Raw genomic sequence first — 25,392 nt, forward strand, 5'->3', positions numbered from 1 at the left:
ATGTAGCCTAAGGTGTGTATGAGTTCCAGGAGCTCTTAAGAAACAAACACTCTTCCAAACTTTTTCAGTGTGGTTTCCATGAAATATCTATTTTTTCTTTTGTTTTTTAAATCTAATGCTGGTCCAGTTGCAGCAGTTTCTGTCACTCATAGCAGGGTCAAGATCATGTCAGGTTAGAATCAGAAAGTTCCAGTGCACAGAGTACCAATGAGTTTTACCACATTCTATTTAGGTGCATAGTTCTACCCAAGAACAGCCATCTGCAGAGTACCACCAATTACCCCCAAACCTTTCTACTATTGTGTGCCAGATGAACCTCAACTCATAATCATTTAAATTAGTTCACATAGCAATATCAATATTAAAATAAAAAGAAATCTAAGAACCAGAACCAGGAAGATATTGCAAACATTAATATTAATTTGAATTTCATGGTGGTCATGTTTCTGTTCCATTCTGTTCAATTCTGCAGTTCAGGAAGCCCTTTTAAAATTAGAAACAACCTGTAGTAGGTGTAACAAGGGTCCATCTTGACTAGTGTTTGAATTAGTCTCTAAAACCCATGTATCTGTTTCATTTGTCTGGTGACTCCTCCCTTTTAGTGTTAAGGAAAAAGATGCAAACTATTCTGAACTTTAATATTTAAACTGTCTCCTTTAAAAGCCATTTTGCCGTTCCAGCTATATACTCATTTAGTCATATTTTAGCATGGAGCAGCATTGACATCCAAGTCAAATAGTTTACGGAACCTCACTTGGAGCATTGCTACTGATGCCCGGGGGAAGAGAGATAGATACTGTACATGGCTTTCCTATTTTCTGGAAGTCATATGAATTTACTGTAGCAGTTGCTGGCTGCCCAGAGTACTGTTTACTCCTAAGGGACCTGATTATCTGGAGGGAAAATTCAGAATTGCTGTTTATAAATTCCCACCAGCCATATACCAAAGAATAATACTCACTGAACTGCAGTGCCCATCTCTGATGTTTCAGAAATTCAACAGTATTGTGCCAGTAAAACAGTGATTTGGGGTTTATATTATCATTCCCTGGAAAGGGGAGATACTATGTTTTAGAATGTGAGGGTAGAAGGGATAGTACAGGTGATTACCCAAATGAAAACTGCATTAAATGCAAATTTAATTTGTGACCAGATCTTGTTGAATTCCAGTTACTGTATATGAAACACAACTCTTAGGTTTAAGTATTCTTTTGTAAAAAGTAATTTTATTTTGTAAGTTATAAAGTGCTGAAAAGTAACACAATATAAAATTCAGCACTAACGGTTCATATGAATAACAGAGCCTGTCATGGTCCAAATATTTTACTAGGTAAAAAAGAAAAGCGTGAAAAATCAATTCTTTACTATAAGTAGTGCAAAATAGGAGTTCTTCTCTCCTTATCTTCAATTTCTTGTTAATAACTACTGCAAATAGTTCCAAACCCTAAACACCAGAGAGAAAGTAAGAGTTGTTTCTTTAGAAACCTTGATTTTGCAATCTCCTTTTACAATGTTGTGCACTGGAACAAAATTTGTCCTTCTTGTAATTCTGTCCTTTTTAGGCTGCTTTTCCAATCAATGGATGCCAGAGAAATGGCCACTTGGGGCTGGAAAAGGAGGAGGAAAGAGACAAATCAGTAAAGGCATTTTAAATGCATGCCCGCAGAATCCTGTGTAAATGCTACATACTTTAAAAAAAATGAATCTTGCCCTTTAACTGTAATGCTGAAATGAAGATTTGATTATAGCTGGTTCAGGTAACGTTTTGAATAACCAATAGGAAAGTGTTAATTCAAATTCTCTCTAGCCCTATCATCTTCAAATGCAATTTTCCCTTTTAAATTAATGACTGCAGCATCTGACATCTTTCAACAGGCAATGCCAGTCTTTAAACTAAGGGCTCTAACAGTCCCAAATCTGTGTATGGGATTACTCTATAGGCATAAACTACTTAAATCAGTGGTGGGCAACCTGCGGCCCATGGGCCACGCATCAGGGTAATCCGCTGGCAGGCCGCAAGACAGTTTGTTTATATTGACTGTCCTCAGGCATGGCCACCCTCAGCTGCCAGTGGCCGCGGTTTGCCGTTCCCACCCAATGGAAGCTGCGGGAAGCAGCATGGGCCGCAGGGACATGCCGGCAGCCACTTCCTGCAACTCCCGTTAGCCGTGCCTGTGGATGGTCAATGAAAACAAACTGTCTCACAGCCTGCCAGCGGATTACCCTGATGGGCCATGTGTGGCCCATGGGCCGCAGTTTGCCTACCACTGATTTAAATTATACAAGCTTCCTTCAAAAACCTTTCCTTCCTATCTCATTCTCATCATGCAATTTCTCCTTAGTGTAAATCCTTCACCTGATACACTGAGATTCAGGAATATGCTATTCCTCCAAAAATTACTGACCTTGCTGCTGTTCAATCTCAGAGGAAAAGGCAGCTGAGAAGAAATCTCTTCAGATGGCTGTCACAGAATTAAAATAAACTCTTGTGCTGGGATTTCCACTCCCATTGTAGATTTCCAATAGTCCTAAATGAAGCATTAATACCAAGAGTTAACATGAAGCCTTTCTGAAAATAATTTAGCTCTCTGAAAATACTGAGTACAGCGGGCTGTAAAACGATTCAATCTTGGGGCATAGCTGCCCTGAGCATTCTCATCCATATCCTACACTGGCAGCCATGAAGTAGAGCTGGCACTGACATTATAAAAGACAGCTGTATGTGTCTTTCTAGAGAGAAGCTGTGGGCTTCAATAGAGAAAAGCTGCTAGGAATCATAGAGAGAAATATTGTCTAGTTTTGCTTCACTAATATTTCATTTCCAGTCTTGAGCATAATGCTTATTGTCACTTGCACATTAGTTTTATCACTATCTTCTTATCAATGGCTTGGATCATGCTCCATAGATTTGCCCATGAAGGGGTGAGGAGGGGTGAGCAGTGGGAGTTCAAGCTGCCTCCGCAACACTATCAGCCTTTCTCCAACCAAACTATCCAGAGATCTCGCTGTATCATTCAGGTTCTATTCTGTAGGAGGTGATGGAGATTAGGTGGAGATTGTATGGGGGAAGCATATAATCCTCTCGAAATTAGTCAGAAAATATTGCATAATCTCAAACTGCATTATCTGTTCCTCATAACACCTCATTCACCTGGGATAGCAGGTACAACTGAAACCAAGGGGCCATGGGCCGCCAAGAATTGCAGGAATACACAGTGTATAGTGCACAGGATGGTGTATTCATGGCCTCCAACAGATCTTCAAGTACCTATGCAGCTCCTTACGGATCTGCTAAATTTGGGGCAGGGCTTTTCTGTGGGGGGTAGGGCAAAAAGGCCAGATCTACTTCCCCTGTGGGAAAATGCCAGGTGCTCTCCAGGAAGAAATACAAGCACTGTATAGAATAAACTAAGATACATAGGACCAATTCCTTAGCATGTATAAGTCATCCTAGCTCTAGATCCATTGCAGTCAATATGCCTCCTCAAATCTATCTCATAGTAAATCACTTGGATGAAGATCTGAACTTAGCTACATCAGGCAGCCCCATATGGAGTCAAGGAAGTTGCATTTGTGTAGTTAAGGGCAGAATATGACTCATACCATGGAAGTAAAAATAAAAAATAAAAACCTAACCCAAAATATTAGAGACATTTTTAATATTTTTGGTACAAACGAAGAGAAATAGACCAAGAATCAGGTCATATATCCTTATGACTTCTGCAGTCAGGGATGGGGGGGAGCGGGGAGGGAATTGCTATGCTTCAATTGTTTAATTGTTGTTAACAAATACTAGGGGCTGGAAAGGATAGAAATAAAAGCAATGCTTTTTTGACATACTTTGTAGAGAAAGCTCATTGCTGCTAATTGCAATCAGGAATGGCAAAGCTGCTGTTTTTGTAACAAATACTTTACTGCTGGCTTGAAATATACCTTTGATTTTTTTTTAACAATTAGTGAATTTCCACTCCACAACATTTTAGAGTAGGGAGAACTAAAGGAAGGAGAGAGAGAGAAAGAGCGAGTGAGAGAGGAAAAAGGATCAGTTAATATCTTTCTCTGGGTGCCCATGCTGTCTAGTCTCATCAGTGTCTGTGTTTTAGCTTGTTAACATTTTGAGGCAGGAATTGTTCTTAATTCATGTCTGTCACAGTATGACACACATTGTTGACAGTTAACAAATAAATAATAATCTTTAATCATAAATGTGCAGTGCACATTCCTTCATTACTCCCTAAGACTAATGAATATGATTGTTTTGTCAAACACTTTGGACTGACAAGTTTAAGTATGACTGCCACACTTAGCTGAACTGTAAGAAGCCAGCAATGAAATGGAAAGCTCTTTTGTGATTTTAATTAGCAGTGCCCATCATCTCCCCATTTGTGCTTATGAAACAAGGTACGACAGGCTTGCCACCACTAATCAAAAAATGTGTAAGATAGACAAACCACCACCCTGGCATTCTCCATTTTGAACTATATGTAGAAATGGCATTATTTCCTTAGGAAATGTAATATGTCCCACAACCACATTTTAATTCTGTTTTCATTCAATCTTATGGTTCAAGGATTTAGAGCTATTTGCTCTGCAAATAATGCACTCACTGGCTGTCATGGTGCAAATGGCAGAGAGTACTTTAATTCCAACACAATGGCAGTGAAGATTTAGGTTATGTTCCATGATTCATTATGTTCTGCAAAAAACAGCAACACTATATTACATACAATAATGTAATGTTATTTGTCATATGGAGAAAAGATCAGTGTTTTCTAGATTAATACACAGTTGAATATTTGCTTTGCATTTAACATTTTACTGTAAGACATTGTCTTCAACATAATTTGACCTCCTTATACAAAATTATTCAGATTTCTATGTAAATTTAAGACATAGGACAATTAAAGCAGTTATAGGAAATGCATAATACTGCATTTCTCTTTGCTTATGTAATGTTAGCATGTTTGCAAGAAAGAATTATTAGCATTTCAATAAATAAAACTGAATTTAAGTTGAAATGTGTATTACATTCACAGATAGATATGACTGCTAGGAATATATAATATGAGCTGTAGCTAAGAATCTGGTCCCCATATGTATTCACATATAGAAGGATATGGTGACATAGTTCTTTAATATTAGGAAACTTGGGAATAATATATTTTACTACATCATCTGCATGCTGGTTCTACTGTCAGCTCTTCTGCCATATTATTTTGCTATTTCAGCTTCTAATGCCATCATATTTTGCATTTCCATCACAAATATACAAGTATCCTTTTATCTGATACCTCATCAGTTTTCTACTTGATATTAATGTCTTTAATAATATGCCTTGAAATGCTGACTAACACACTATCGGAGGAAGCAAGTTTAAAGAGTAATTGGAAAGCTGACTTCTAATTTTACGGAATACGGAAGTAATTTGAAAGCAAACAACAATGGCCTAAATCATCCTGCTCCGCTTCACTGGGCAGAGGGGATGAAAGCTCCAAGAGATTCCCACACATTGTGTCTGGACTGCTGCTGCTACGGCATCAGTATCACATTGGAATATTTTTTTAACCAAAGCATTTTTTGGAGTCTCTTGTTCACAGCAATACACCTAATCTCAGTCAAGTTGATTATTGCTGAGCTAGCCAAAGTTTTAAATCTTGGTGTATGAGTCACTATTGCATTGCTCTAGTTTTAAGGCAGTGTAACTCCATTGGTTTCACTGGTGATAGTGTTATGTTTCAGCATAGCTCCATTAAAGTTAATAGCTTAATAGGGGACGGGGGAAGCTCTCTGCAAAAAGCAGGTGTGGGGCAGAGATTGGAGAGGTACTGAGAATGAGAGTTACTGAGACTCTGTTGGGGGTGGATCAGCTGGCTCCAGGCTGGGAAGGAGAGTCTTACCTACCATTCTAGCCCCTCTGGGTCCCACTTCCTACTGCCTAGCCCAATCCTGGGTTCTGCCAGAGCTGCTCAAGCCCTAAGACTACTCCCAGGCTTCATGGTGGCCACTCCAGCCCCTCTGAATCTTATTCTTTCTTCTATGCATGGTCCCCCATATGAGGGCCATGCACAAGATTATGTGGGAGTAGAGCCTCTCACCCCGCCCAATATTTCCATTGGCACTAGCCCCCTGTCCACCCAGTTCCACCACCCCGGAATTATGTGAATTTACTGCAGCTGAGGTTCTGATCCATTGATTTCAAGTGAGTTACACTGATGTAAAACTGGAGTAGTTGTGAATCAAGTCCCTAACTTTTAATTGTTTAACATAATTAGAAATAATTCTACCAAGTGCAACTAAAAAAACAATCCTGCATACTGAACTGATGGTAGTTGGGTGAAATGACAATGATATATCATTTTACGTAAACATGCCATTCAATGTATTTGCATATAATATTATACATATAATTCTTTCAAACAGAAAAAAAAATCCATCAAACTCACATAAAAGGATAGGTTTCAGAGTAGCAGCTGTATTAGTCTGTATTTGCAAAAAGAAAAGGAGTACTTGTGGCACCTTAGAGACTAACAAATTTATTTGAGCATAAGCTTTCGTGAGCCACAGCTCACTTCATTGGATGCATTCAGTGGAAAATACAGTGTGGAGATTTATATACATAGAGAACATGAAACAATCTGTTATGGATAGTAATCTCTTCAATATTATTATAGAAGGAAATCCTTTTGAGAACTGTGTCATAATGAGAGACTTTAACTTCACAGATATAGATTGGAGAATACATACTAGTAATAGTGGTAGGGCCTAATTATTCCTGGATGTGGTAGATTATAATTTTCTTCTTCAGATCACTGAACCCATGAGAGGTGATACAATTTTAGATGTGGCTTTAGTAAGTAGTGAGGACATCCTGCAAGAGCTGGTTCTAGGAAATAGCCTTGGATTTAGAGATCAAGAATTGATTCAGTTTAAATTAAATGGAAGGATAATCAAAACCAGGTTGTCAACTATAATTTTTTATTTCAAAAGGGCAGATTTTGGGAAACTAAGGGAATTAGTTAAAAAAAAAGTCAGCAGGACTAAATAGTTCAAGGACTTAAATACAGAAGAGGCTTGGAATTTCTTCAATTCAACTATACAAAAACTATCTGCAATTTGCACCCCAAGTAACGGGAAGAAACTTGTAGGGAAAGGCTCCAGTCCCAGCTGGATGAATAAACACCACAAAAAGGTTAAGAGTAAGCAGAGAGCCTGTAGAGAATGGAAAAGGGGGCTGATGAACATATAAAGCTACATTGTGGAGGTTAGAAAATGTCGGAATAAAGTGAGAATTGGTTAAAGTCAAGCTGATTAGCTCTTGACAAGAAAATTAAAATAAATAAGAGGTTTTTTAGTTATATAAATAAAAAGAGAAATAAAGAAAATCAGTCTGGGCCAATATGTGGTGTGGATGGAAAGGAGATTAAAGATAATTTAGGTGTGGCCCAAATGCTAAATGCATACTTTGCTTCAGTTTTCAGTTATGATGGCAATATAGAGCATGTGCATAAAGGCAATATGTCTGATGGAAATAACTGTCTAGAAATGGAAACAGCATCATCTGAGGTGGAAGAAAAAATGAAAGAGCTTAATGCACTCAACTACAGGGGCCAGATATCTTCCACCCCAGAATATTGAAATAACTGTCACATAAATTTGCTGGCACATGAGTCCAGTAGCAGGGATTTGTAATAAATCTGTCTATTTGGGGGTAGTACCTTAAGACTGGATAATAGCTAATGTCATACCTATATTTAAGAAGCGGCCGGGTGAGGGGGGAGAGATGATCCGGGAAATTACAGTCCTGTTAGTCTGACCACAGTAGTGTGCAAAGTTTTAGAAAAAAAATTGTGAAGGAAAGAATAATTAGATTCATAGAGGTAAATGGTAAAGGAATGAAATGCAGCATGGGTTTCATGCCAAACTAACTTCATTTCCTTCTTTGAGAAAATAACTGGTTTTTTTAGATAAGGGAAATGCAGTAGATCTAATATACCTGGACTTCAGTAAAGTATTTGACACTGTGGCACATGGGAAATTATGAGTTAAATTGGGGAAGATGGGGATAAGTACAAACATTGTCATGCGGATAAGGAATTAGCTAAAGGCGAGAAGGTAGCAGGTTGTGCTGAAAGGTGAATCATTGGACTAGATCAGAGGTCCCAAAGTGTGGGGCGCTCCCCCGTAGTGGGCATGGAGGAACATCTGGTGGGGTGCGGCAGGGCGTGGGTCAGCCCCCATGGGGGCAGGGAAAGATCGCTACCCAGCCCCTCCCCGCTCACAGTTCTGCTCTGGTCCTGCCCCCCAGCTGCATCCCCAGCTCCCGGCCCTGCACTTGGCTCAGTCCCCAGTCCCCCAGCCTTGGTGCAGCTCCACTCCTGGCCCTGCGCCAGCTCCCAGTTCGGCCATTGGCCTCAGCTCCATTCCTGGCCCGGGGCCAAGGCTGGGGGAAGGCCGCACCTGGCTGCAAGGCTGGCTGCTGGCCCTCACCGCAGAGCACCTGTGGCTCCGCTCCTGCCCCCAGCCTTGGCTCCTGGCCGCAGCCCTGCTCCCAGCCTTGGCCCCACCCCCAGCGGTGGCCCCAGCTTTGGCCCCCTTACCACCTTCCACACCCACCCTTCCCCTTCTGGAGCCACGGCTCTGCTCCTGGCCCTAGCTCATAAGTAAGGGGGAGCATGACCCTAAAAAGTTGGGGGACAGCTGGACTAGATAGAGGTTACTAGTGGGGTTCTCAAGAATCAGTCTTGTGACCAGTCTTATTCAATATTTTTATTAATGACCTTGGAACAAAAACAAAATTTCCAGAAACCACTGGGGTCACCTTTAAAAACTTTTCAATACCTTTTTGCATCTAACAAATAATATCATCGTATTTGTGGTTATAGCTGGTTGGGTTACATTTGTCCAAAAATTGAATGACTTTTGTGATATTTTAAAGATAATTTTTCTCTGAATATTTTTAAAGTTATTTATCCAGTTTATAAAACTGGCTAAATAATTCACAAATAGATTTACTGAATAATTTTTGGCATTAATTTCATACAATAATTTTGAATATTGGAATAAAATTTCAAATTATTCATTTAGGCCCCAATTTAGCAGTCTGTTCTTATTTAGCAAAGCACTTAGGGCCAGGTTTTTAAGGTACTTAAGAGCCTAAAGATGCTGATAAGCAAAAGTGTCCATGCAGGTTAGGTTCCAAACTCACATCGATTTATGTCCTTTTAAGTGCCATTAGGCAGCTATCTGCATCTTTAGGTATCTAAATCTCTTTGAAAATCTGGCTCGTAAACACACGTTGAAGTCCCATTGCTTAAACATGTGCCTCAAATGTTGTAAGATTTTGTGTGCTTCAGCATGCTTTGCTGAATTGCTACCTCATCTCTATTTTCAGTATTTCCAGATCACTGCAAATAGAGAAGACTGTAGATACTGCCAAGATTGTGGTGTTAGATGATCTATGCAATCAATACCAGGATGGTATGTAGAAAATGACCATGTAAAGAAAATGAACAATTTTGAAATAAATGATTAAGTTTTGCTATGCATAGACTATTATCAAAGTATACAAGCCATATACATTAAAAGTACAAAACTTTTAAAAAAACAACAACAACATAGTCTCATATAACTCTAATAAGGCTACTACTTATTGGCTGACATTACACTGACCTCTCTTTATAAAGCAGTAGAAATAGATTTTTCTGTACCTAAAGTAATTTAAACTCAGCTAACAGAAAACTTGTGTGAAGAGTAACTCTGGCAGCTGGCATATGCAGCTGCTTGGCGAGAATACAAGCTCATTACTGAGTAAGAAAAACAACTTTTATAACTGGAAATCTGAAGAACATTCAACTTTAAAAGTTGAAATTATGCCATATTTGGTACAGTTTAGTTAAATTAAAAATAAACATACCCAGGCATCTGGGGTTAAAAATGGCAGGTTCAAAAATATTTAGGTTTGAATTATTAAAAAAATTATCATACCATGAGGTGAATGATCATAAAATTAATGGCACTCAGGACAATACTCTAACTGACTTTGAAATACCATTAGGGAATGAGCTCTTCATCTCTCATTACAATATATAAATCTCAAAGAGAAATCTATTGTGTGTAGCAGTATAAAGCCCTGATCTTGCAATTTGTGTGCACACAGACCTCTGTGTTTGTGCAGGGCCCCCTTGAAGTTAATGGAGCTCTGTTCTTTCTGAGTCTACTATAGGATAGGGGCCTAAGCTGATACAAAACTAGAATTTATGAGTCTGATGACTGCTACAGACAGCTTTACTATTTAAGACTGACCATTTACATTTAAAACAAAATTATGCAGTAGCACAGGGATTTACATTGAAGATGAAACTCATAAACTACAGCAGTAAGAGAAAAATTTATGTGAAAAGAAGGAGATCCATGATAGACGTCTAGAGGCAGTAAAATGCATTATCTACAGATGCAATGTCAATGGATATCTTTAAAAATTACCTGTTTTTCATAAATATTTGATTTTTGCCTACAGTACTAATTCACTGTGGTCCTCAGCTAAGAGAAATATAATAATAAATAAGCTCAGTTTCTTGATTATTAATTAAATGTAACTAAATTATCTTGTATGTGCCTTTATAAACATGAAGCATTTAAGGGTTCAGTCACATAGCAGTAGCTTGAATGTATGTTATGTTTCAAGAATTGTTTTTCATTAATAACCCAGGAAAGTCAAAGTTAAAGTTAAAAAATACAGGAAACCTAAACTTAGGCAAGTACAAAAATTCAGTTAAGGTAGCCAAACTGCCCTTCTAGAGATATCATATTGTTTTAATTATGCAGCAGCTACTGCCATGCCACAGTGGTAAACATTAGGGCCGGTTGCAAAAATTCAAATTTTTTTTTACTGTCATAAAATGAAGCTTTGCAAAATCCAAATTTTCCATTGCAGAAGATATATTTTGACAGAATTTTCCACTGGCAAAATTAAAACAAATGTTTCATTTCTGCCCAAATCTGAATGTTTTGTTTCATGATGTTGACCTGAAGGAGGATTCAGAGGTTGGCTGCATCCTAAGGGTTAGGCTGAAGAGGACCAGTGGTGAATATGGTTATTTGACAGGGAGGTCATTTAACACCACACTAGACTCAAACACATGCCTGATATTTTCTGCAGGGGAACAGGACAGTTCTAAGTTCTAAGGCTCCATTCCTTTTCTGTTCCCGGCAAAAGCATCACACAGACAGAGAGAACCTTTGTTTCTCCCCGCCTCCAGCTTTGAAAGTATCTTGTCTCCTCATTGGTCATTTTGGTCAGGTGCCAGCGAGGTTATCCTAGCTTCTTAACCATTTACAGGTGAAAGGGTTTTTCCTCTGGCCAGGAGGGATTTTAAAGGTGTTTTCCCTTCCCTTTATATTTATGACAAACCCTTAACCCACCCCTATGGGGAAGGCAAGTATTATCATTGCCACTTTTCAGCTGTGGTAATTGGAACAGAAAGAGGGTAAGTGGTTTGAACAAGGCTGCACAGTGAGTAAGTAGAAAAACCAAGAGCAGAACCCAGCAGTTAAGTTTCCATTACTTTTCCCCAAGTACTCTTACTAAGAATGTCTTTTGCAGTTCTGATGACTTTATTGTCTATTATATGAGGAACAGCTCAGAAGGCCAGAAAGATTATTCTGTCACCACCGCAAGATGACAATTTTGTTTCTCTGATCAAGAATAGGCTCTGTGGGGGGGAAAACTTATTTTGTGGTAAACAGAGCCCTAAACTATTATGTAATTGGCACCATTTACTCTGTATTTATGGCATTATGAATTTACTGTATTTGGGTTTGTTCAAATAATTTCCCATATCTAGTGGAAATTGTATTTTATGTGAAGATTTAATCTAACCACAGCTGCAGCAATATAAATTACACTTAAGACTATGATGATTGATTATAATCAGTTGTAATCATGTCTTATAATTACATTGCATTCTGGAGGCAAAGGACGTTTAAGCCTACTCAGCACCCTACTACATAAAGAAGATTAGCTCTTACTGCTGACAATCTCAGTGAACATTGAAATATGCATATAAACGCCAAGTTTTATTAAATTTATTGTTCAAGAATCAAAGGAATTTCTTTTTGTAACCATAAAAGGTAAAATAGAAATCAAAACAAGCCTAAAGGTTATTGAATATAACACTTATATAAAATATCCTCATTAAAATATTTATAGTCCATTTGGCTTGGATATTTTAATCCACTCCCTTGATATCCATCTGATCTTTGTTTATCAAGTCTCCAGTTGTTTGTTCATGCTTCAGTAAAATTGTGCAGGAAGCATAGGCAGTGTGCTATGTAACAATGACAACCATAGCATACAAAAAGAAAAACATTCCAGTACAATTTCTAAAAAAGTACATTATATATAATCTTACAGTTTATTCTAGTTATTCTAATATACTGTGTTTTCAATGGTATCAGTCATTTTATTTTACATAAGCAAAAAGGACCTCTGTATTTTCACTTACTTGGTAAACGTTTTTTAAAAAAAGGGGGATACAGGGTACCACTTGGCTATCAGAGATTCAGTTGCTGGTAAAGTAATGTCCCTAGGTCCACTTGGGAAAAATTCAAGTCTCTGATGTTTGTTTTAAAAGCGCTGGATGAAAAGTTGGTGTAGAAGGTGAACCACCACCAACAGTGCTGCCTAGTGGTCAGGCACAGATGGGGCCAGTCATCTCCCCATGGCAAATACCATTCTGTCCTTTAGCAGCCCCTCAAGGGTTTCCAGTCCTTTCCTTTAGCTTGGGAACTATGGGGTTCTAGACCCTTAAATGGTCAGGGTCTTCCCCAGCTGGGTTTTCCACCAAGGTGAACACTCCTGTTGTTTTCACATCTTGGAGTGGTAGGGGAGCCTGGGCGCCCTCCATTAGGCTTCAGTCCAGAGCCCAGTGATGGACAGCTACACTCTGCCCTTTGCGGTGCTAAGCAGCCACCCCCATGAACCACTTGCTATACAAGTTTTCTTTTCCACACACAGTAAAACAAAGAGTCTCAAATAAAGTCTTTAACCTGCACAATCACTCCTCTGCCTAGCTTTTGTAGGTATACTCAGGTTTGTGTTGTCACGTCTTAGGCAATCATCTCCTGGGTAGCACTTCCCCTCAGAGGTTGGAGCAGCTGACAGCTCCCTTCCACTGCTGGCTTTCCCTTTTAACCTAACATCCTACTTGTGGAGGATTTTCAGGTGTGATTGGGCAAGGACACCTTGGCCCCGAGCTGTTCCTTAACACCTTGCTCTCCAGTGTGGTGTTTGTATACCCCATCACAGTTGACCTGAAAGCTCTCATTGTTTATAAACTCAATGGGCCAATCTCATTTGTTGTGTTGTCCCATAATTCTAGGGATCCTGCCACATGTACACTTTGGTAGGTGGAGATCTATAGTGAGAATGAGTTTTGTTTGGTTTCCTTTGTCATGCGATAGCCCTGACTTCCCAACAATTCTGGCAGCTATTTCATTTTGTAACCGTGGGATTGCAAACATCAAGCCAAGTATGAAAACACAAGTACTTAAGTAGGATACTGTACTATACTTCCTGAAATGCCTTCACTAGACACTTAGCTACAATACAATGAGCAAACTCCCTTTTTCTGGGCACCAGCTTTGCTCACAATGTTGCACATTTATTTTTTATTTTTTTACACCTGAAGTTAGTTGCACTGTAGACAAATAGTTCATGGATCACAGTTTGAGAATCATTGACCTATTTTCTACAGTAACTCTTGGATCCAGAAAGGGGTTATATTTCCAAAAAAGAAATTGTCATTTTGTAAAAATGAAATTATTTCCTCATTACATTCCATCTTTCAGTATACACCCTGACCTTTTCTTTGAACAAATTTGAGACACCAAATAGTTACTCAAGTTTAAAAATAGCAATAATAATCCATGATTAAATAAGCTAAACAAACCATTGTGTGCATTGTAAAAGCAATGTTTTTGTACAAATGTGTGCAGTTTATTATCATATCTGTATTAAAGGTCTATCCTATATACCTTATGGGTCTATTACACAGCACATGAAGTGAAAAACCCCGGAACTATAGAGTTACTCTGAAGCATGCCTTGCTAAGAATTAGCCTAGTTCTTAATAAGATCAAATGCAAAATGCCATGGTTACTCCAAATGTTTCCAAAAAGATTACCATTTCCTATTAAAATTCTTAAATATTAACATAAACATTTGCAAACCATGATCAGACAACAAAGCATTTCTGTAAACAAAGATAGTCTTTCATAATTGTGTTGGTTATGCATACCTTCATTCCAGCAGAGAGCTCTCCAACAGAGAGGTCGCTGCTTCTGGTATGTATGTGAATTAATAAGACTATACAGTTATTACGAGAACTAACAGAAAATGAGATCTGCAATTACACAAATTAAAATGTTTCATCAAATCAAAGATATAGATAGTCAAAGAGAAAAGATATCAATTTTTGGAAGATTATACACTGAACAGTCTTATCTATAAAGTTTAGTTCATCTTAAACATTATAACTTTGTTGTGGGATGTGTTTTCCAGTATCTCACTATGTGGAAAAAAGGCCTATGAATTTAATAGATAATGACAATAGATTGCTATAGATTTCTTTAGGATTGTTCAAATCATAAAAAAAGGTATTATCTGTTCTATACGTTTTTGGAGTAACTTCTATAGAACCTTACTATGTGTATTCATCCACATTAAATTCTATAGGAATTTTCCAGATGTCCATAGCTATCAACAACAACAAAAATTCCCAGGTATTGTTAGCACTAACTATCTAGAGGTGGGATTTTCAAAACTACTGAAGTGCTTTAGGAGCAAAAATCCTATTAAGAATCATGAGAGATAACCCATCTAGAGTTGAAAAAAATAAACTTGCTGGGCACATCTGATTGCTGTTTAGAATAGAATCTTGTCATTCCTGTCTCCTCAGATCAGGGACCGTCTTTTAGCATTATATGCCTGATGTAGCACTGAGCTGATTGTTAGCATTTAATAAAGACTCAATTATAAGTTGATGAAGGGAACTCAGTAGACATCACATATTTGGATTCTTTAGTAAAACATTGCATAATGTATCTCATGAAATCTTACTTGAAAACATTAATCCAAATTGCCTTGTAGAGAAATATTGTCATTAGGATTGAAAATGAACTGAAAACCATAAATAAAGGGTAATAAAAATCCTTTAACATGGGTAGGATCCTTGTGGGATGGGAGAACCATGCTAAGTTCATTTTGTGGCTTGAGGAGTTTCCTCCAAATTCTTCTATTGTCCACTCCTCCCACCCTCCTCTTGTTCTTATTCACCCAAATATCATGTCTTCTCCCCATTTATGTTATAACTTCTTCGGAGCAAGGACATTTATCTATCCTTGTACAGTACTCAGCACGGTAATGCACTGATCTTCATCAGGGCCTTGGATATATTACTGTAATAACATATTTGTTTTCCTTGATCTAAAGAGCTTACAGTCAAAGTTAGACAAGTCAAAGAAAAGTAAGACAGATCAGTGTGCTGCTTTAGTGCAGTCTCTGTGTGCTTTAACTATGTTTATACCTACATGCTCTTTATGAGTTGTTTTTCATATGTTCTGTTTGTAATTCAACTCAGCTGTATAATGTATTCTATTTCATTGGAAGCATAACTCACAAGTTAAAATGTAATAGTATTTGTTGTGATTCTGTGCAAATGTCTCCACAGAGGGCCAATGCACCTCAGTCCTCCAGACCTGCAATATCCCCGCAATTTTAGTAGATATTTCTGAACCTTTATTTTTGGGACAAAGAATTGCATTTGAATATATTTCATGTCCACTTGAATATTGTGGTTTTGCAATTTAATTATGCAAATTACTGGCTTGAAAGGTTCTGTTCTTTGATCTGACTCCTTTAAATTGTGTGGCATGAGAGTTAACTATTTCGTCTGTGCTGCCAGAATGCTGCTTCACGTGTGAGAGCCCCACTAATTACTTTCCCTGATGCTTTGTGTTCTCAGCACACTATTGTGGAAAATGCAGTCCTATGAGGACTGGTAGAGACTGGTAATGGTGATGGGGATATGGATTAGAAAATGGAATTTGGGGGAGACAGTCTAGAAGAGAGAGAGGCCTGGAGGCAGAAAGAGAATGTGTGTGAAAAGGAGATAATTGGGAATAGAATGAGAGACCTAGCAGCAACTAGGTCTTCAGAGCCAAGAAAGTGAATTAAGCACAGATGGCCAAATATTTTGCATTCAGTTACACTAGTAGTCAGAAGTTATACCAATATAACCAAGAGGAGCATTTTGCCTACAGCGAGGGGTCTGTGAACTGGAAAAGAGTTAAGGAAAGTTGTAATAGAGGAAGACAGGCCTAGGAGCAATTTTTAAAATTTGAATTCAGCATCAATAAAGAAAAAGACAAATTTATATGGAACACTCTCATCCAAACTTTGTGCAACTAACTTTGTCCCCCTCCTCCCCTCCGCCCCCCAGGGCCTCTCGCCCACTGGCAGCCCCACTGATCAACTCCTCCCTCTCCCTCCCAGTGCCTCCCGCCTGCCAAGATCACCTGTTCCGCGGTGTGCAGGAGGCACTGGACGGGAGGGGGAGGAGCAGGGAAGAGCAGGAAGAGGCAGGGCAGGGGTGAGGCCTGGGAGAAAGGGTTGGAGTGGGTCTAGCACCCCCTGGGTAAAGAAGAAGTCGGCGCCCTTGTGTGTATGTATACATACACATACAGTCATATTGTTTTTAAATATGAATTATGACATTCTTAGAAGCTATGTATATTTAACAAGCAAAATGAACATACACCCCTATACAATAGGGGTGGTAAGTCTAAATACCAGACCATGAACTATAATAGTCTTGCTCAGCAACGTAATACCCTCATGGACCCAAATCCAAGTGGATGAACCTCAGATTTCTACAAATAAACTGACCAAATATTAATAAAAGCGCTCCAGAGGGGATGACATGAGATTGTAGTACTCAGCAGCTCAACAACCTAAAAAAGTCAGTCTGTCTGGATGAAATTGTGGTTTCAGTTGGAGAAATCCATTAACTGAGGAACTCTTTGTGGGTTTTTTAAGCACACATCCTCTCCTATGCAAAAAAGCACTGAAGCTAACTGTATCTTGTCAATATCAGTACTTTGTGAGCATATACTAACTGGTTAAAATTTAAAATAATCTATTCACATAAAATCCATTTCCTTAATGCTCACAACATACAAGAAAGGCATTTAGAGAGGGTGTGATACCAGAGGTCCATTGGAAAACCTAGCCCCAACTCCGCAGATTTCAGGAACATCACAGCAGTGCTTCTGCTAACCCTCATGCTGTCCTATGTGTTCCCCCTCCCTCTGACAGCATGACCAGCTAGTAGCCATGTTTCTGTTAGGAACTAGTTCACATACTCATTTTACCTATGGTCAGACTTTGCAGTTCTACTTTCTCCAAGGGCTTAGAATCAAATCGGGGATTAACAGTGCAGACAGTTAATGATGTGGGAAACTTACACTTGAACTGTGGTGGTTTAGTTTGGGACCATGCAGACTTGTCTAGATTTGATGCTCTATGGCCCATAAATGTCCAAAGAGGCCATGCTTCACAGGGCCTTCTCCAGTTTGGGGAATGGGGCAGCATGCCACATCACTTCTCCCTCCCTTCATGTACACTTCTCAGCTAAATGTCACACAATTAACATACATTTTCTGTCCTCATGTAATGAAATAAAGAAAAGCATTTGGCCCATAACCCTTGCACAAAGGAGGACCTAAGACTCTTATATTTCAAGAAACTCCACAAAGTGCACTCCCTGACAGAAATGGGACTTTAGGTACTAATGGAACTATCAAAATTCATTGGGAAAGATGAATTAGTCTACGTTTCATACAATGGTTACTGATAAGAATTGCTTTTGATGAGGATGATTGATGATTATCATAGCACCGAGTGATAGACCAGGATGCCATTGTGCTAGGTGATTCACAGGGAGCAAAAAGATCAAGGATGCTCCAAAGAGCTTACAATCTAAAGATAAAAGACAATGGATGGATACAGACAGAAAGATGGGTGAGTACAAGAAAATAATGAGACTATGTAGCAGAATTCTGAATGGATATAAGTAGGTCAGAATTGCATTGGTCAACGCCAGAGAGAAGGATGTTACAGTAATGGAGACATGAGATGATCAGAGCCTAGGCAAGCATTTGAATTGTGTGGATGGAGAGAAAAGAGATGTTATCCAGAAAGAAACTGCAAGAATTAGATACAACCTGTATGTGAGGACCTAAAGAAAGGTCCGAGTCAAAGAGGATGCCCAGGTTATGGGCCTGAATGACAGGCAGGATTGTGGTATTGCCCACAGTGATCTAGAAAATAGGAGAGTTTATATGGGGGGAGATTAAGAGTCCTGTTTTAGCCATGTTGAGCTTGAGAGGCTGGCTAGACATCCACAAGGAGATGTCAGAGAGAAGCTAGAGATTTTAGTTTGACAGAAGGTAACAGGGCGTGAGTAGAGAGATAGATCAGTCCTCATAGAGATGGTAGTTGAGTTTGTATTTGCAGATAAGATTACCCAGCAGTAAGGTGTAAAGAGTGAAAAGAAGGAGCTCAAGGACAGACAGCCTTGTGGAACCATGGTCCAGTGATATTATAGTTCAGAGATATTAAGGAGGGGAAAAATCAAACTTACTTCTTTTATATCTTTTTCCCCCTATCATGATACAGCCTTATACTCAGAGGAACATAAGGCAACTCTTATTGTATTATTGAAATTTCTTCCTTGGGCTATAAAGTGTTTTCATATTTTTTTAAAGGAAAAAGAAATTATTTTTGAATTCCTTTTCTTCCTCAAATTCTGAAATTAAAACAATTGTAACTTCACTAAAAACTTGCTATGCTCCAGTCTTCAGTCAAGCTGAATGGAACTCTCAATAGAATCAATAGGAGTTTTGTCCACATGAAGACTGCAAAATCATGCTCTTAGGGTAGATGTTAAGGAGACCTTCCAATGTATTCTCAAAAGCTTTTACTTTAACTTCTAGGTCAAGTTGTCATACGTATGGTCTGCATGCCAGATCCAGCTCAGATGATGGATTTATGTGACTGGCATGACATAGTCATGTTTTTCTAATCTAAAATTTCATTTTAAAAAAAGTTTTTAGCACTTGTGGCTGTAGGAGCAACCTTCCAAATGTGAAGCAAGAATAAGTGATGCAGTGATAGCCTGAAACAATGACTCAAGAGGTGTGACCTCCCTTAATAATCTCATTGGAATATCAATTTTAAAGCCCAGTGATTATACTTGACCAATAGTGTCAATATTAACCATTTAATCACAGACCATTTCAGTGGATGGAATGGGGTAGGAGTGAAGAACAATGGGTTCAGAACTGGATTCAGTTGCTAAAGGGAAATGAACACAAAGGAAAGAAAAAAGAACACTCCCAAAAATGAGGAAGGGGCAGAGAAATAGGGAAAGGAGTTTGGGAAGGGAAGAGAAACAAAGTGCTCTCATAGGGGTAAGTGGGTTTTCTCACTGAACTATGCCTATGACAATAAGGTATTGAAGAAATTATAAATAACAACATGTTTTGTTACTATGTAAAAGTGATATTTTCCCCTTGATCTCCTTGCAATCCTCCTGCTAACATCAGTGGGCAGTCCACTGTGTATCGTGGCAAGTGTATGTGCCTAAATTTGTATCCCAGTGCATACATCCTAATTAAAGATAGAATTCTGAATGAGATTGACATAATGTTGTACTGAAATCATAATGTTGTACTGATTTCCACTCTAGATCCATCCCTCCATGTGTATATAAGAACACAATAACATAAGAATGGCCATACTGGGTCAGGCCAATGGCTCATCTAGCCCAGTATGTGTCTTCCAACAGTGGCCAGTGCTAGGTACCAGAGGAAATGAACAGAACAAGTAATCATCAAGTGATCCATCCCCTGTCTCTCATCCCAGCTTCTGGCAAATAGAGGCTAGGGACACTTCAGAAAATGGATTTGCATCCCTGCCCATCCTGGCTAATAGCCATTGATGGATCTATCCTCTACAAACTTATCTACTTCTTTTTGAACCTTGTTATAGTCTTGGCCTTCACAACCTCCTCTGGCAAAGAGCTCTACAGGTTGACTGTGCATTGTGTGAAGAAATACTTCATTTTGTTTGTTTTAAACCTACTGCCTATTAATTTCATTTGGTGACCCCAGTTCTTGTGTTATGAGAAGGAGTAAATAGCATTTCCTTATTTACTTTCTCCACACCAGTCATGATTTTATAGATCTCTATCATATCCCCCCTTCGTCATCTCGTTTCCAAGCTGAACTGTCCCAGATTTAGTAATCTGTCCTCATACAGCAGCCGTTCCATACCCCTAATCAATTTTTGCCCTTTTCTGTACCTTTTCCAATTCAAATATATCTTTTTTGAGATGGGGAGACACATCTGCACGCAGTATTCAAGATGTGAACATACCATGGATTTATATAGAGACAATATGATATTTTCAGTCTTATTATCAATCCATTTCTTAATGATTCCCATCATTCTGTTCACTTTTTTAACTGGCACTGCACATTGAGTGGATGTTTTCAGAGAACTCTCCACAATGATTCCAAGATCTCTTTCTTGAGTGGTAAAAGCTAATTTAGACCCCATCCTTTTATATGTATAGTTGAGATTATGTTTTCCAATGTGCATTACTTTGCATTTATCAACATTGAATTTCATCTTCCTTTTTGTCGCCCAATCATCCAGTTTTGTGAGATCCCTTTGTAGCTCTTCGTAGTCTGTGTTGGACTTAACTATCCTGAATAGTTTTATATCATCTGCAAATGTTGCCACCTCACTGTTCATTCCTTTTTCTAGATCATTTATGAATATGTTGAACAATCTGGTCCCAGTACAGACACCTGGGGGACACCACTATTTAACTCTCTCCAGTCTGAAAATGTATTTCTACCCTTTATTTCCTATGTTATAAGTTATAATGTTCCCAAATATGTCTAGCCATGAAGGAACAATTTAAAAAGTCACATTAGGAAGTGAGTTCTGTCCATGGCTTTCCTGTTTCTAATTTAAGTAATCCAATGTGCAGTTTGTCTCCAAAGCACATCCAGATATGTGTAGAGTCTGAAATACCAGACAAAGAAAAATCATATTCAAGATTGATGTGACTAAATCCTAGTCAAAGGGAAACTGGGAAATCATGCCAAACTTAAGGGTGTTGTTGGATCCTAATGGGATACAGAACCTTACAAGCAAAAAGTCTTGTCCAAAGAGCATGTCAAAGAAATCCAACTGTTAGACCACAAGTACATTAAAAATGCCACAGTCCATCTATTCCATCCTCATAGTGATAAATACTAAGTGCTTCAGAGGAAGGTGCACAAACCCTCATAATGGAAAATTGTGACATAACTTCCCCATAGTGAAAGTCTTCTTGTAGACCCATCCAGTCAGCAACTGATAACATCAGGTATGAGGGTTTATGTCATGCAGATATTTTTATCCTCTGCTATCTAATATTATTATTTAATATATTGTTATTTCTCATTCATATCAGCATCTAATCCCCTTTTGAACGCTGCTAAGCTCTCAACTTCAATAATATTATGTGGCAATGAGGTCCACAAATTATGTAATAAAATAAAATAAAAATAAAATAAAAACCCTTTTTCAGCTTTACATATGTCACCTTCACATTTTGTTGTTTTCTAGTTTCATGAGCCAGTTAAAATAGGAGTCTCTGATTTACCTCCTCTACAACAAAAGTTCTTTGAGAAGTGAAAGTAATGAGCAGCTCTGGAAATGGGCCAGTTAGTTTAGTGCTGAATTATGATTTTTGGTGTGTAAACTTTAGCCACTCAAGTTTGAAAATGTTTGGTCTCAATTTTCCCGTGCCTCAGTTTCCTCATCTGTAAAACGAAACAATGTCCTTAAGTGGTAGGGATACCGTGAGACTTAAAGCATTTGTGTTTATAAAGCTTTAGGAGATTCTTGTAAGGAAGGGGTTTGAAGTGCAAAGTATCTGTTTGTTGCAACTGCAGCACAAAAAATACTTTTTTTTTCATGAAGTATGGCTTTTAATGTAATTGTTGAGTAAAGCCATGGAGTATAAAGCCAGACTACATTATGCTGTTTTACAGTGGCTACTGTACTTTTATGTCTTTAATAGAACAGCATAATGGTGCCATTACTTCTGTTATATTCTAACCTGTAGAACCATTCCATCACCTTAAGGTGCTTCTTGAACAACTGTTCAGTCCTATTTCCTGTTCTTAGCCTCTATATATTTGATTAGTACTGGCCCTGTGCCTTGTCAAAGTGATTGCTATGTATAAGTATTAAAGAAATGTTCCACCGTGGTGTCATTCTGATACATCATGTATGTTCTGTATATTATTTAGGCAATTTTTATATGGTATAGATATCTATAACTTTAAGAATCGTATTGTTTAATTCAATGCTGTGCTCTCTGTATACTTTCTATGTATCTATATATGTGTGTGTGTGTGTGTGTGTGTGTGTGTGTGTGTGCAAACACACACGAGAAATATATCTACAAATAATATTGCCAGCTGTTTACACACACACATACACACACAGAAGCTTTGTTAGGAAGACTTAACATGCTAAGTACTACAGCCAGAAGTAAATGTTTGCAGAATTGATGTGTTGGGGAGTCCATCCCACACAAGGCCTGACCAGGTTATAATTAACTTTATAGGCTGCACATGGAGGAGGGTTAGGGATTGACAGAGTTGAACTGGAGATGAAGCCCAGCTGGGCAGGGGCAGGCTGGGCTTGTATAAAGCCAGGAAATTGAGAGCAAGAGGGGTTGTAGGGATGAGGCTATAGTCACTCCGTAGAGAGAAAGGGCATTGGGTAAGGACAAGTAGGGTATCTAGGGGGGCGAGTAAGCCCTGGCATCCTGCCCTGGATTACAAGTCTGGCAAGAAGCCAAGAAGGGTGTAGTAGCCTCTGGGAGCAGAAGAAGGTCAGAATATTATTCACTCTTCACTTTCCCCCAAATGTTTGAAGTTGAATACTGTCCATCACCTGTTGAAGCAATAGTGTGGATTTGGGATAAAATATATTTAGACATTTTCCCTCCAGTAGGGTCATCAAACTGGCTAACACCTTTGGAAGCCAGAGTAATCCAGGGCTCAAAAAGTACACAGAAAATGTTGCCATTAATTTTCATTGGGAGCAAGATTAGTCCCCTGTGCCTATGCATTTTTTCTGCATATCTCTCCAGAAGTATACTCTCAAATATTACTCATTTTTGACAGCTTGTTGAAAAAATATTTAGTGTTTAATGAAAACTGCTAATGTTCACAACTGTATTTTATTCAACAAGCCCAAGAATAAGGTGACTGGATCAGTGACCTCGCATCAGATAGACTTCCACTGGCTATAGAAGACAAGCCTTTATTTGCTAGTGGAGTCATGCAACTTTCAGCTGACTTCATATATGAAATTTTCAGCTGGCTCATTAACTTTATGCACACCATTAATCATCTGCCACACTTCTGGCAAGGGAAAAAGCCGTCCAAAAGTGGGAACTCCTACAGGCATGTGAACTTGTTCTGCTACAATATAAGGTAGCCAGATATTTCTGGATGTTAAATAATGCCTTGGTCATGGAGAGACAAAGCTGTCATTTTCATGCTAATAAACAAAATGTTATAGTCACTAAATCTTCAAAAAAATTATAAAAGAAGATATTCAGGTTTGCAGAGCCATCCAACATATCAGATCAGGATCAGGTAATTTTAGCCTACAATTAAATGTCATTTCCTCTTGGGAACAATTTTACAATGAGAGATACAGCAGTGCCAGGATCTTGTCTACAACTGAAACTACAACTGGAAAATAGCAATGCATATTTCTGTATTGTAATTTGTTATCTTGAATAGTATGCCAAGAATCAAAGTCCAGGCAAATATGACATACTGTGGTCCAGTGTCAATTTACTTATGCTCTCAGAACTGAAACTCTGTTTTCCTACACAGCATAAGTAAGCTTTGCTTCTTAATTTGTTTTTTCCCCCAAAGTGCATATTAAAATGATTGAACTGTCAAAAATATCTAAATTTTTTTCATTGTTCAACTCCCATGAATGTTTAAACAAGAAGAAATCTTACAATTATTAAAAATTCAATATCTGACAAATAAAAAAATAAAATGTCAATTGCGTCATTCCAAGTCATAGAACTCCCAGTCAACAGAAATCTCTAGTTCACAATTTGATTTCAAGTGGAGTCTAGATCAATATTATTGATTTAACAGAAACTTTAATTATTTACTGTATATGTAGTTTATTAAAAAACTTTTATCACATGTAGACTAGTTATTTAGATAGGAAATTGCAACTGTCTAAATTAATACTGGAGAATTGTAGAGTTTATCCTGAGGCTGCAAAACTGGGATCAAGCAGGAAACTGTTTTAAGGCATTAGAAATGTGTATATCATTAAAAGCCTCAAAGTTGCACACACAAAAAAGAAGGCAGACTACAGCCATTATTTCCCACCGGAGCATAATTAAATACAAATAATAAAGACTGTATTGTCTCTGTTATGCCTTTCTTTCTCTCAGAAAATTTGTTCCTGAATGACAGCTGTCAACGGCCCTGGCGTGATGTGACACAATCTACTTGAAATTTTCTAATTGTGTAGTCTTCAGAAGAAATGCCATTGCAGACTGTGAGAGCCCTCCTTTTGCTGATGGATTGTATGACCACAACCTGGAACAACTGAACTCCAGACATGGAAGAAAAAAAGTCAAATAAACAAAGGCTTCATACAAAGGTCACAGTCAGAACAAGCTCCCTTTCATAAAGAGAGGATCTAAGAAAGTGACTTTCAGCACTGCTAGGGCAAAATCAACAGAGGCCCATAACACATCCTTTGAAAATTAGCTTGGAGGGATGGCATGTCACATAAGGATAATCAGTCAAACAACAACAACAACAACAAAAAAAACCTGTGACAGGAACCTTTCTCAGTAAAATCTTTTTATATTATGCCACAGACACTTATGAATATACGGGAGAGGTTTCCTCTAGAACTATCAGGAAAAGTAGGATTTGTGTGTTGGAGAGGAAAGGTGAAAGCAGAGTTCAAGCACACACACAAACCACACAAAAGGAATGACCTCTGAGAGTTATTTTCACCTTGAGTTTATGCTTTGTGTGAGTAGCTAACTGGCTACTCTTTTCTTAAGGAAAACCTAGAAACATAAATTTTAGGTGGGCAAATTTAGAAGCCAGACTGAGATCATTTTGTACATCTGATATACAGGGGCAAAACTTACCCATCCATGATACCGTGGGATCTGGATGCACTGGATATGATGCAGTTTCATTC

General features: G+C 38.4%; 1 long non-coding RNA gene across 2 annotated transcripts; it reads right to left on the bottom strand.

Moving 5' to 3' along the window:
* Window positions 1-1,400: 1,400 nt before the first annotated feature.
* On the bottom strand, window positions 1,401-25,392 carry LOC122455447. Of its 2 annotated transcripts, none has more exons than XR_006273657.1 (3): window positions 25,340-25,392; window positions 2,406-2,528; window positions 1,401-1,607 (listed from the first exon to the last, which is right to left on the bottom strand). It is a non-coding gene; the product is annotated as an uncharacterized LOC122455447 (long non-coding RNA). The 2 variants fall into 2 exon arrangements; XR_006273658.1 differs by lacking the exon at window positions 25,340-25,392 and adding an exon at window positions 4,608-4,650.

The sequence above is a fragment of the Dermochelys coriacea genome, chromosome 8 (assembly GCF_009764565.3).
Source record: "Dermochelys coriacea isolate rDerCor1 chromosome 8, rDerCor1.pri.v4, whole genome shotgun sequence".
NCBI classification, from domain to species: Eukaryota; Metazoa; Chordata; order Testudines; family Dermochelyidae; genus Dermochelys; species Dermochelys coriacea.